A 12,628-nucleotide genomic window follows, 5' to 3' on the forward strand; every position below is an offset into this window, starting at 1 on the left:
TGCCTGCTCAGTGGGGAATCTACTACTTCCTCTCCCCTCTCCCTGCTCCTGCTTATGAGCTCTCACTCTCTCTCTGAAACAAACAAACAAACAAACAAATAAATAAATAAATAAATAATCTTTTAAAAAATAAGTTGAATTGTTTAAAAAAATAAGTTGACTATTTTTTTTAAATATCAAATGTCAAAATTTCTGAGCTTCATCTCTTACCTCACACAGAAGCAGGGAAAGAAATAGGTAACACTTGCCTAATAAGTCCTTTTTCTTTTGGACAAGTTAAGTTTTCTGAAGGAAAAAGAATAAATAACCTAAGGGGCATCCCTTGTCTCTTTGTAACTAATTGGGGCCTGAAATATGAGAGCAAAAATCTCTGACTTTCAAGTCTCAATTTTCTAGTGTCTCTTTAGAATTGGGGTGCTCTCATAATGAGTAGTGATGCATCAGTAATACCTTTAGATTTTTATATTTCTCAAGAACTTTCACTCAAAAATCCATATCAATATCTTAAATACACATGAAGTGCTTGCAAAAAAAAAAAAGCCTGCTATTTTGAATAGTAATTTTCAAAGTGCTTCTTTGTACATTATTCCATTTGTTACTCAAACTTATAGAACTTCTCATGAATATAGATTAGAAAAGCTGTATTTTAGAGAGAAAGAAATTGAAAAGTCAGAGAAAAGTGGTTTTCCAAAATAAATGAAGTGCTCTTAGAAATATGTTGTTTTGATTTTGGATTGAAGACACTGTACCGGATACTTCACTAGGCCATAGTGACCAGAAATCCCAATGAAACGGATACTGCTTGCCAATAATAGGAATTCCCTTTCCAGAGAATATTTTTATCACCTGTGGAAACATTAGCTTTCTGCTAAAATTCTATAATTGGAAATAATCTCTCCTTTTCCCATTGCATTCATTCATCATGGAGATTTTTGTCTTCTCTTCTAAGGCATAGGAATTATTCATATATATATTTACCCTAGATTGTGAAGTCTGGGATCTGGATTGATTTACATGTCTTCCATAGCATCTAACCAAGTGTTTTTCATATGGTAATGCTTAAAATGTATTTGTTTATTTAATAAAATATGTCCCTATAATTTTGAACATCTATAATAAAGGAAAGTAATGTGAAACTGTGGATAAAACATAGTACAATATTAGGGAACTATCAGAAATTTAGTAATAATAATTTACCAATTTCTCCAAAAAGCTACGGAAATAAGTCAATTATCCAAACTGAAAGATATTGGTGGGAGTCTAAGTTAAACTATAACAATAAGAAGCAATGAAAGGGTCTTTATTTAAGGACTTATAAGTTCTTATTAAAGGCCAGATGGAAAATTTATTTTTAACTTGTGCAATGAACATTGTGAGATGAGATATTTTATGGAAGTTAGGCAAATTTATTTGGACTTTGCAAACTACAGAGAATAGAAATATTCCCGTAATGTGTTCAATGCATTAAGAATTTGGAGTGGAAAATGCCTCCACATTACATGCTGAGAGCTTCTTAAGGCAAAACTACATGCTAGCACTAGTTTGAAATCCTCCTAATTTAGGTACTTTTGGTGATGCAAGTTTGGAGTAAAGTAGCATATTGTTACATTTACTTATAGCTTGTAAGAGGCTTTAAAAAATTCAGTACCTTTAAAGTAGAAATACCTTATTGATTCATAAAATAATAAACAGGCAATCTTCTACCCTTGAGGATATGCCTTTCTTTAGCAAAAAGATAAAAGGGCTAGTAGGACTGCTTCTGCCACAGTTATACATATTCCTAAGATTTCTTAATCATAACCTTACAGTTTATACAAATTACATATTGTGAAGATATTTCTGCACATTTCACTTTCGCCCTGGATGACTGCATAATGATTGAGTTACAGCATTCCATAGTCATCTCGTCTCATTTAAATCAAGTAAATCAGAGAAATTATCCACATCTTATGCAAAGTCAAACATACCTCTAAAAGTCTAAAATGATTTCAAGTTTAGCACTACAGATACTCACACAGTGGTAATTCAAAATTTTTTCTAGTCCTTCAAAATAGATTCCTTTGTTCCAGTGATGCTGAATGGTTAGTATATTTGGGAAATTTTCAATAAAATCTAAGGATTTAAAACTATTTAGCATAGTTAGAAACACGATCTTTTATAGAAACCTTATAATATGTTGTAGTTGAGGAGTATTAAATTTTACTGTTTATTTGATGTCAGAAACATGAGTACATCCAAGAGTTCATGTACTTATTATAATTGGAGAGATTAGGATCCCTTAGGTTCCTTTTTGCAGACATGTATCTCTCTCCCTCTCTCTCTCTCTCTCTCAGTTTCAGGAGTTTTTAATCTGTTTCATTATTCTTATTGCATCATTACAATGGTTCTTAAATAGTCCAAAAAAGGATATTGATAACATTGAGCAACATCCGGTCATAAGCAGATGTACTTTAAGTAACTTGATTCATGTGCTGAGAATCATCAGAGAAGGTCAACATGTGATTCATATCTAAAGCCTTTCCTAAATATCTAGTAGAAGTTGACATGAATATTACCATTTGTATTAAACAAGTGTTTACTATTTTAAACATTATAGTTGACATGCTATTTAAAAAGCATGGTAGAACAAAAGCATTTAAAACCTGTTAGTATTTTATAACTATTTGGGATTAACTCAAGATTGTATTTTTAGTGGTTTGGTATTCATTCATGTCAGTTATTTCAAAAGATGTTGTATTCATAGTTTATATAGTTTAAACATAATTTAATACATTTGAATTAATTCTAATCCCTGGCATTAAGCAAAAAAAGTACATTGACTTAAATATATATTGCTAATACAGCTATTTACATACACATATATAATAATGATTTCAAATGTTTGAAATGGGTTCTTAATCTGTTAAATTAATTTATTAATATTCAGTTATGAGTATGAAAAACAAAATTTTAAATAAGGCATGGAAAAATCATAGACTTTTGAACTTTCTGTGGAGGGGTTCTTAGTACAAAAAACCAATACAGATATCTTTTTAACACTTTTTCAGACTGTGAAACAGATACCAGTCTTTTTGGAATACCGCCAAATGACAGAAAACTCAGTACCTCATAACACATTCCTCTCCATTATCGACTGGCTCCAATATTAGAAAGATAATCTTTATGTTAAAGTAAAATTGCAAAATATTTATATGCAGAGTGACTTGGCTATAAAAATTATAGTTTCATTCCTTCTTCTTCTTGATATTATTACTCTTAAGTGCCAGACACCAGATCAAACAATTACCAAATACAGCAAAGCGTATGGGCCTTTGATGATTTGTTGATTTCTGTGCAAAGGACCTAAAGTTCTAATGCATGTGAAGTCTCCTCACAAGGAAAATCATATGCAGCCTATATTAGAATTTGTCTGACCTAAAACCACTGCCAACGATCTCCCACAAAATTAGCAATTGGGGAACTACCAGGGAAGAAGAGTGCTCAGTTCCTAGAACAACCCTTCGTTAATGCCCACTTGTTCCGCCAAGATTGGAGATGCATCCAAGACAGTACTGGTATGTGTGTGGAGGGTATGTAGGCTATCAGCCAGCATCAGCCTCAACTGGCAGATGTCCTCTTGATTACCTGTTTTAATAAGGCCTTGTCATGTTTTACTGGTTCTTAAATAGTTTCAAAAATAAGTATGAATATCATTAGTGTCTTAACCCACGTATTCAAGACAGGGGTAAGGAAGGAGTGCAAAAGGAATATTTGGAAGCTGAAGAAAAGTCCTAATGGTTCTATTCTCCTGTTGCCACATTCAGAAACAAATTAGCCATCTCTTTGTTTTAATAAGGAAAGAGCACATTTTACTTAGAAAAGATTTTATTGGTTGAATTAAGATAAAAATGTAAAAATACATAATATTAAAGTAATGTTAAGAATTTTCTGTTTTTTTTTTTTTACTTTAACTGTTATGTGTAATTTCTAGGGAGAAAATATGAAGTGAACTAATTAGGTTTTACTCTGTATTCTATGACCCTTAAAAATACTGTTTTTATTTACTTGCTAAGAATGATGCTTTAACAGATTTTATGATAAAATGCTTATCTTATTCTAAAATAGAAACTGAATGTTGTCAGGATTATTATTTATCAAAGTACGTAAAAATGAACTGACCCTGAAAAGGTTTATTTTATGAATGTGCATTTGTAATCATTTGGTTTAAAAAGTTCATTTCAGTAAGCAAAGTAGAGAGTTAATGGCTCCCATTTGTAAATAGGTGACATAACTTATTGTAATGCTCAATTATCTCTGGTCCATGAATTGTTCAATTATGCAAGCACTCATCTGCCCAATAAATACTCATTAAGGTGAGCATCTATGCCAAAAATACAGATTTTCTGCATTTTTACCATGTGTATACAGTAAACTCCAGAGAAATGGATTAACAGCACCAATTAAAAACCAGAGTCTGGATATAATTTGAAAAATTAGATGCCCATTAGAGAGCTATGAAATGGGTTTGTTTAAAGAAGAAGAAGAAGAAGAAGAAGAAGAAGAAGAAGAAGAAGAAGAAGAAAGAAGAAGAAAAACTATCTTGTTAGATACATTCCCTGATTGGATAGTAATAAATGATGCCTCACATTAACACGCAAATCCTTTTTTTTTTTTTTAAAGGAAAAATGGTCAAGGGTAAAAGAAACAGGAATCTCACTCAAGTCATAAGTTAGAATAATAAATAGCACACATACTCGCCCTAGAAGTTCTTCAAACTCGGTGAAAAAAAGAAGAGTTCATGCATCTCATTCAAACTTCAAAGCTACTTTCTCCTTTTTATGTTTAAACCAAAGCTTTCAAGAATGGAGGCCAGGTTTCCTTTACAATTTAAAATTCAAAGAGCACCACTTTGAAATTTAATAGAGCAGTGTTTGCTAAAGTAAACATTTTAGTCACAGTGCTGGCAGATGCCTCAGTGCATCCGCAGCCTTTTCTGTAGGTATTAAAGCACCGCTTCAAACTATTGGAATGTCTCTTCCCCAACAGCCATTGAAAAGATAGAGATTTCACGGAGCGCAGCATCCTACTTCTCCAAACAAAATGCACCTTTGGCGTTAAAGCAATTTTGAGACTTAGAAACTTCTGATGGCACTTTAAAAATTGTGCTTCAGAAAAATCAAACAGGAACATTGAAAATGAGGATTCCTGATTCCTGTTAAAGGTTTTTACCACCGCCACCCCCATCCACAGCCACACGGGCCTGGAGAAAAAGGCCCCTGGAAGGAAGAGAGAAGTGAGTTAGACAAGCATTTATGGTGATCAACACGTGGTGTGAGAAGCCTTTTGTATTATTATAAAACGGGTTACTAACGCTGCTCAGTGAAAGGTGCTGTTTCTTTTACAGTGCATACCAAATCCAATTACGGAGAAAGAACGGGAAAATTCTTTTCTTATTGAGAGCTAAACCAGCTTACTATAGCATGTAATTTTTTCCAGTAAGCCTAGAACATAAACATGTATATGTACTAAAAGGACTTTTCTATGGATTGACTACTACATGTTATTAAACATCTTCTTTATTCTTGAATATTTTCCTGTTGTTGTTTTAAATTTCAATTTGATTTCATTTAGAATCCATTTAGATGGACCAAGAAATTGCAAAATTAATGGTATAACCACATGAAAATCACAGTGGTCTTGCCAATGCATTAGAAAAATATCATTATTCTAACTTAAATTAGTTTGTCTTTGTCTTTATCTATATATACATGAATTTCCAAATCAATATGTTAATTTATAAGTGTTAATAATCAGATTTTTCCAAACAATAATTACAACTCATTTCTCTTATTTTCAAGCCAAAATATATTTTCATAATGTTCATAAAAATATTCTAAAAATTTTTTGATAATGTCCTATAAAAAAGTTTGTTTCTATAAAACTTAGAAATATATGTATTGTCATAGTATAAAATCCATATTTTTATTGAGAATTAATAAATAAGAATAGGTGAATCTCTTTCGAATTTAAATTCAATTTTAATAAGAGAAATAAAAATAAGTTTCACATTAGCTACATAACCCTAACATCTCAATTGTAAATATATAATGATCTCTAGAACGGTAAGGAGTTACCCTTACCATCCATGGTATATTTAAATACATTGTTTTTAATGATTCATATGAAATTTTATCTAAATGAAATTCAAGTAAAATAAGAAAGAAAAAAAAAGAAAGGAACCATATTTCTAAACAGGCAAGAAGCAAATTCAAATGCATTCTTCTGTTTGTTGTGTTATGAGTTGAATATGTTTCCCCTCTGGCACAATAATGGTAGCATTGCAGTTTTCTGGCAACAAATGGCTGCTGGGGGTCACCAAATGTCTCTGATTTGTTACAGCGTTTAATCTTCCACAAAAGCTGTTTACTGCTTCATATACACTGAGCTCCAGGAACGTTATCCTTTACATCATGCCTAACTGCTAATTAATGGATGTATAAATGTCTAACAGCCAAGTCTTACAGCAGAGCCATGAGTGAGTACAGCAGACATTTTGCACATAACTAAAATAGAATTCTGATAGACCACAAACTCTGATTCCTCCATACAGCTATTGTTATGCTGTGTATCTAACCAGATTTAAGTGCATTTGAGAAATTTGCTTGAAAGCCATCTGAAACTGAAAATATATTAGCAGGGCTGCAAGGGTTCAGCAGTGCATTATTAGGTTACAAGGCTACATTTCTTTCTCTCTTGTGTTTCTCTTGGATGTCTGCATTTTGGAAACAAAACAAAGACTCAAGATTCTGAATTTAACACCCAGATTTGACATTAGGTCATTATGAGATTTTTGTCACTATAATTCTTTAAATTTTCTTTTCTAAAACAAATAGAAATTACTTGCAAAATATTTCCTTTGTGTCTTTTTTCTTTATGTGGTCAGGCATCGTTTGCTAGAAGATAACAATGCAACAGGATCACCTAGGAAATCTTACTGTATTTTACATATATTGAGCATATATTACATGTCTGGCACTATAGTAAGCTCTTCTACACTCATAATTTCTCAGTCCTATTAACCATGTTCCCTGCTCTAAGAGAAGCATTCATATCTTTAGTAACTAGATGAGAATAAGTGGGTTAGAAACTGAGAAACGTGTTCTGGGTTTCACAGCTTGCTAAGAGCTGAGCAATCAAAACTGTAAATCAAACTGAATACTGGCTGACACCAAGTCCTTATGCCATTAACTACTATAATATGTTACTCTCCCGTTTGTCTTGGCTTTATGTATATAACAAGTTTTTGTATCACAAGAACATTTCTAGGGAATAAAGAAAAAAATAACTCCAGGTTGGCAAAGGCAGGGACAAAATATGATTAAGCCAACAATAAAGAATGACAGAAGAAACCAGTTGAAGGGGATTACTCTTACTTTCCAAAGTAGTTCCAGAAATCTTGATTGCCCTCTTCTTTTAAGAATTATCTTTAAATTCAAACAATGCATCACACAAAATACAAGGTTACTCTCTATCCACATGTGAAGGGGCAACAGACTCTGATCATGAACATGGACTGAATTTTTACCTTTAACATTTCTTAATTCTTTGTCTCTTAGAATGTTCATTCGCGTCTCAGAGACATAGTCTCCTAAGTTTTCAAACAAAGCTTATAAAATTATTATGGAAGTCATCTAGTATATATCTGCTGAATAAATGAAAATCAATGGTTTAGAATAAAAAATTCTGACTTCAAGTCTAGCTATGCTATGGATTAACAATGCAATTTTAAGCAAGTTACTTAAGTTCTCTTTCTTCTCAACTATAGAAAGGCTTAATAATTTTATAGGTTGCTATAAGGATTCAGTGACATAAGGCTTACAAAATATTCCATAAAACAGAAAGAGAGGTCTTTAACCATTTTTTGTTACTTTATCTTTGACTGTCTCCCCCTCGCCATCCCAAATGTCTTCCTGGTCTTCTAAGTTACCACACATCCCACAGCTGGCTTTCCACAAAATGCCCTGTTTCCAAAATGATATATCTTCCAATCTGATAATAATTCTCTGTCCCTTAATATAATGAATGCAACTTAACCATGCAAGGAACTTTTGCCTTTACCTCAAATTTATTTCTATTAAGCAAAACTTCAGCCAAGGGTACAAATAAAATGAGAACAGAATGAAGAAGACTGAGGGAAGATGGCCACAAGAAAAGTGGGTCTTCTCTGCAAAATAACTAAACACACCAGCATGTTAGGTCAATGTGAAAGAAAAAGCCTCAGTCCCTCATGCAGTCCTCATCCATTCTCTGCCTCTCACTGTGTATCAAACCGAGAAAAGAAGTATGACAAATGTCAGTTAAAAAGAATCCCACATCTGAAGGTGGCAAGAGCAGCAGCACTTCTAGCTGTAACAACATGTGAATTAGTTTGTGATTGTTGTGAGTGTGTGTGTGTGTGTGTGTGTATGTGTGTGTGTGTGTTGGGAATTTGTGGTGTGTTAGAATAGGATTAGCTCAACCTGTGAAAGCTCATTTGTCCAGACAGCAACAGTCTTTTTACATGTACATATTTTACAATGGGGTATTTTATTTGAAAGGAGCACCTCTTAAATTTGAGTAAGGACTTTGAAAGTTTTTGAAAAATATGCAGCAAACAACAGCAAACAAATTTACATTCTTAAAATGGGGATTTTAGAATGGATAGCAGTTTAGAAGTTATCTAGCACAAGCCACATCCAAGTAAGGACAAGAAATCTTCCATGACAGGTGTGCTTAAAATCTCCAAGAATGGGGAATTTGTTATTCCATGACACGTTTTTGCTCCATGTACAAATTCAGCTGAAATTCATTTATTCTGAGCTAAGTTTTGCTTCCCAAGAATATGAGTTTGATTCCAGTTATCTCTGAAACAACTCAGGGACGAATCCCTTTCTTGTCCATGATAATGTTTCCCACGTTCCAGGACAGATGCCACTCTCTTCAATCTTTTCTTTCTAAGTAGTTCTTTCAGCAATTTATCAAGTGGCCACTCCCAAACTATTTTCATATTATTTTACTGATGCTTTAAACACAGTTCTAGTTTATAAATATCCTGTATGGTGGCATGGAAGCAACATAACATTTAATATTTAGACTCATCACTAGAGAGATACCATCATGTCCTGTGATGAGCACAAGACTTTTGTGAATGCAGGTTAAAATTGCATTAGCTTCATTACTAGTTAAACAACACTCTTAAGTTGTATTGGTTTTGTCATCAGATAAAAACCTCTGTCATTTTTCACATGAACTGTGACTTGATAGGAGTCCCATGTCTAGATTTTGTGCAACTAGAACAAATAATACTAAATTTTACATGGAACCACAAAGCTATCTTGAAAAAGAACAAAGAAAATGAAGAACAAAGCTAGATATATCACAATTCCAGATTTCAAGATGTCCTACAAAGCTATAATAATTAAAACAGTATGCTACTGGCACAAAAATAGACACACAGATCAACAGCACAGAATAGAAATAAAACCACACTCATATAGTCAATTAATCTATGACAAAGGAAGCAAGAATAGATGATGCAGGAAAACAAAGTCTCTTCAATAAATGGTGCTGGGAAAACTGGACTGCTATATGTAAAGGAATGAAATTGGACCACTTTCTTACAACATACACAAAAATAAATTCAAAATGGATTAAAGACCTAAATATGAAACACGAAGCCATAAAACTCCTAGAAGAAAACCTAGGCAATAATCTCTGAGATATTGGACTTAGAAACATATTTATGAATATGTCTTCTCAGGCAAGGGAAATAAAAGTCAAAATAAACTATTGAGGCTACAGCAAAATAAAAAGGTTTTGCGTAGCTAAAGAAACCATCAACAAAATGAAAGGCAATCTACTGAGTGGGAAATGATGTTCGCAAATAATATATCCAATAAGGAGTTAATATCCAAAATGCATAAAGAACTTAAACAACTCAACACCAAAAAACCACAGATAATTGATCAAAAATGGGCCGAGTATCTGAATAGAGATTTTTTCAAAGAAGCCATACAACAGCCAACAGATATATGATAAAATATTCAACATCACTCATCATCAGAGAAATGCAAGTCAAAATGATATAATACTTAAATAAAAAGGCCATTTATTCTTTTAAAAAATAGTTCTCTAATAGTCATTTAATCTACAATCATAGTTCTCAAAAGATAATTCTTACTGGATTTTAAATTTTATTTCTGGAATGAATCAATAGCATTGTAACTCCATAAATATATCAATAGTAGGATAATTTATGCTCTCCCCTATAGGTCTTATGGTCTTTGGTCAACATGGAAAACCATTCCTTTTATTAATATTTAAGTAATATTTCAATTGCTTTTTAGCTCCCTAAAATATAAAAGAAAGCCAAAGACATGTTACTTACAATTATAAATTGTGATAACTTTATAAAAATTTATAATTCTCCCCATTCTATATCTGCATACCTTGTAGGATTGTACCTTTCCCTTCCCTTGAGGTTAGGACCAGTCATGTAATGGGCTCTGCCTTGTAAATGATAATGGAAATGATACATTTCCTTTCTAGGCAGTAGTTTTTAAGAGCCAGTGTGCAATTCACCCCATGCTTTTCCCTACATTAGGATCCAACAATGATCTAGATTTTGGATACATCAGCCTAGATAGCACAGAAAAGTCCCCAGGCAAGCCCTGATGGATATGTGTGCAAATAAACCTTTATTATTTTGTGTCATATTGGTTTTGGAATTATTCATTACCTTAGCATGACCTAGCCTATTTTAATACAGACCTAATTATATCCTGAGAATCTTGGGGAAAATGTTCCCTCTTGCCTGTTCTCAGCCACTCCTCCTCTAGGTAATTGTCTCTGGTTCTCACCACATTATTCCAGAGATTAGATGTGGTGTAACAGTAGGGTTTTGTAAAGATATTAAGGTCAATCGTAAAAATATCTGCTTGTCCATCATAAATAAGTGGAGCATACTTTTTATTGGAGAGGCTCCTCCAGATCAGTTGCAAACCAAGGTGAGTGTTCAGAGACAGGACTACATATCAACATATTAGATAATACATATTAAATTAGACCAAAAAGACCCAAACACTGGAGAAATTTAATTTCTCTTTCATCTTGGAATTTCTCTGGTATCAGAATTTAGGCCTGAAGACAAGGGTGGAGACATACTGGCCATGCATTTTACATTGAAGACTCCCTGATATGCTTTCCATTTTAAATTCTGATGTCTTTTGTATCATGCCAGATGGTGCCTTATGTCAGATGATACATCCCAGGAAAAAGTCACGGGTCAGTCACTCTCTCAGTACAGTGCTTTGAGTTGTTTTTCTTATTTTGATGATATCTATGTATTGACCACCCTATGCCGGACCATCTCATTTCTCCTAATCAGGTATAGAATTGCAGGAATAATAAATTTTCCAAGTTGAAAAGTTACTGCACAGAAGAGACCTATGTTTTCTACCCCCTTAAGAGTCATATGCAGATACATTTTTGGTAGGAAGAGTAGTAAAATGTTCATTTTCATGTTTGTTTCTTGTTGATTACATCTGCTTCTACTGTAATTTTAACACACTTTCTTCACCTCTATCTTCTGCATGTTTGTATAATTCTGAGACTTTGCCCTGTTTGAAGTAAAAACATGTTTGTGTTCGCTTCTGGCTTCCATGTGCTCTCTGGGTCTGGGCAATTTTTTTGCACATATCTTTAGTTCCAACCTCCTCTTCAATATACTCAGTTCTGGAACAAAGCTGGGATGTTCATTTAAAACACATGAGAACCTACTTTGTGCCAGCCACTGGGCTAGGCTCTGGCATCCTGCTATGAGTAACACAATAACCTTAGTAAGAGATGAACAATTCAACAAATAGTTACATTGAGATTTTGTTATAATTATCATATGGTATTAAAATAATTGGGTCCATTGTTCTGACAGAGCACAGAACTATCAAAGGTGTAAGATAGCAACTGAAGATGTGTTCTGCAGGATAGAAAGTACTTGGACTGGTTATCCAAAGCTTTGATTACAAAAAAAATGTATAGTTGCCATATACATATATGTACATATATGTGTACAATATAAATACAAGCATATGGTATATATATATTGTGCACATAAATTGCATATACATACACCCATGTGTGTGTATGTATGTACATATATACATATATATTCATTTTTAATGGAGTCATAGCCTGGCAAATGTCTAAGTGCAATTTATTTCATAATTCCTACTAAGCACTAACCAAAGTTCAGAAGAGAATGAAAAATTTAGGATTATGAGTAGAAAAAAATTAGTTTGGACAAATAGATTAATTATCTGTATTTTTCTCTTTCTCATCTCTCCATCCTTCCAGAAATATACTAGTCACCATTCACACAATGCAACATTAATTACTACACTGGTGGGGCTTTTATTAATGCTTTAGAAATAAAATTTTGGATAAAAAAATAATATACTTGATAAACATATCAGGTCTTCATGTTTTACATTTTTTTCTGACAATTTTAGGTGACTTAGTAATTTTGTCCTAATTCGAATATATATTATTTTCTAAGAATTTGTATATATAAGTTGTCTTTAAAATAGGGAGAATTTAAATGTAGGATATTTGC

Source organism: Enhydra lutris, unplaced genomic scaffold (assembly GCF_002288905.1).
Source record: "Enhydra lutris kenyoni isolate GAN:26980312 unplaced genomic scaffold, ASM228890v2 scaffoldscaffold58, whole genome shotgun sequence".
NCBI classification, from domain to species: domain Eukaryota; kingdom Metazoa; phylum Chordata; class Mammalia; order Carnivora; family Mustelidae; genus Enhydra; species Enhydra lutris.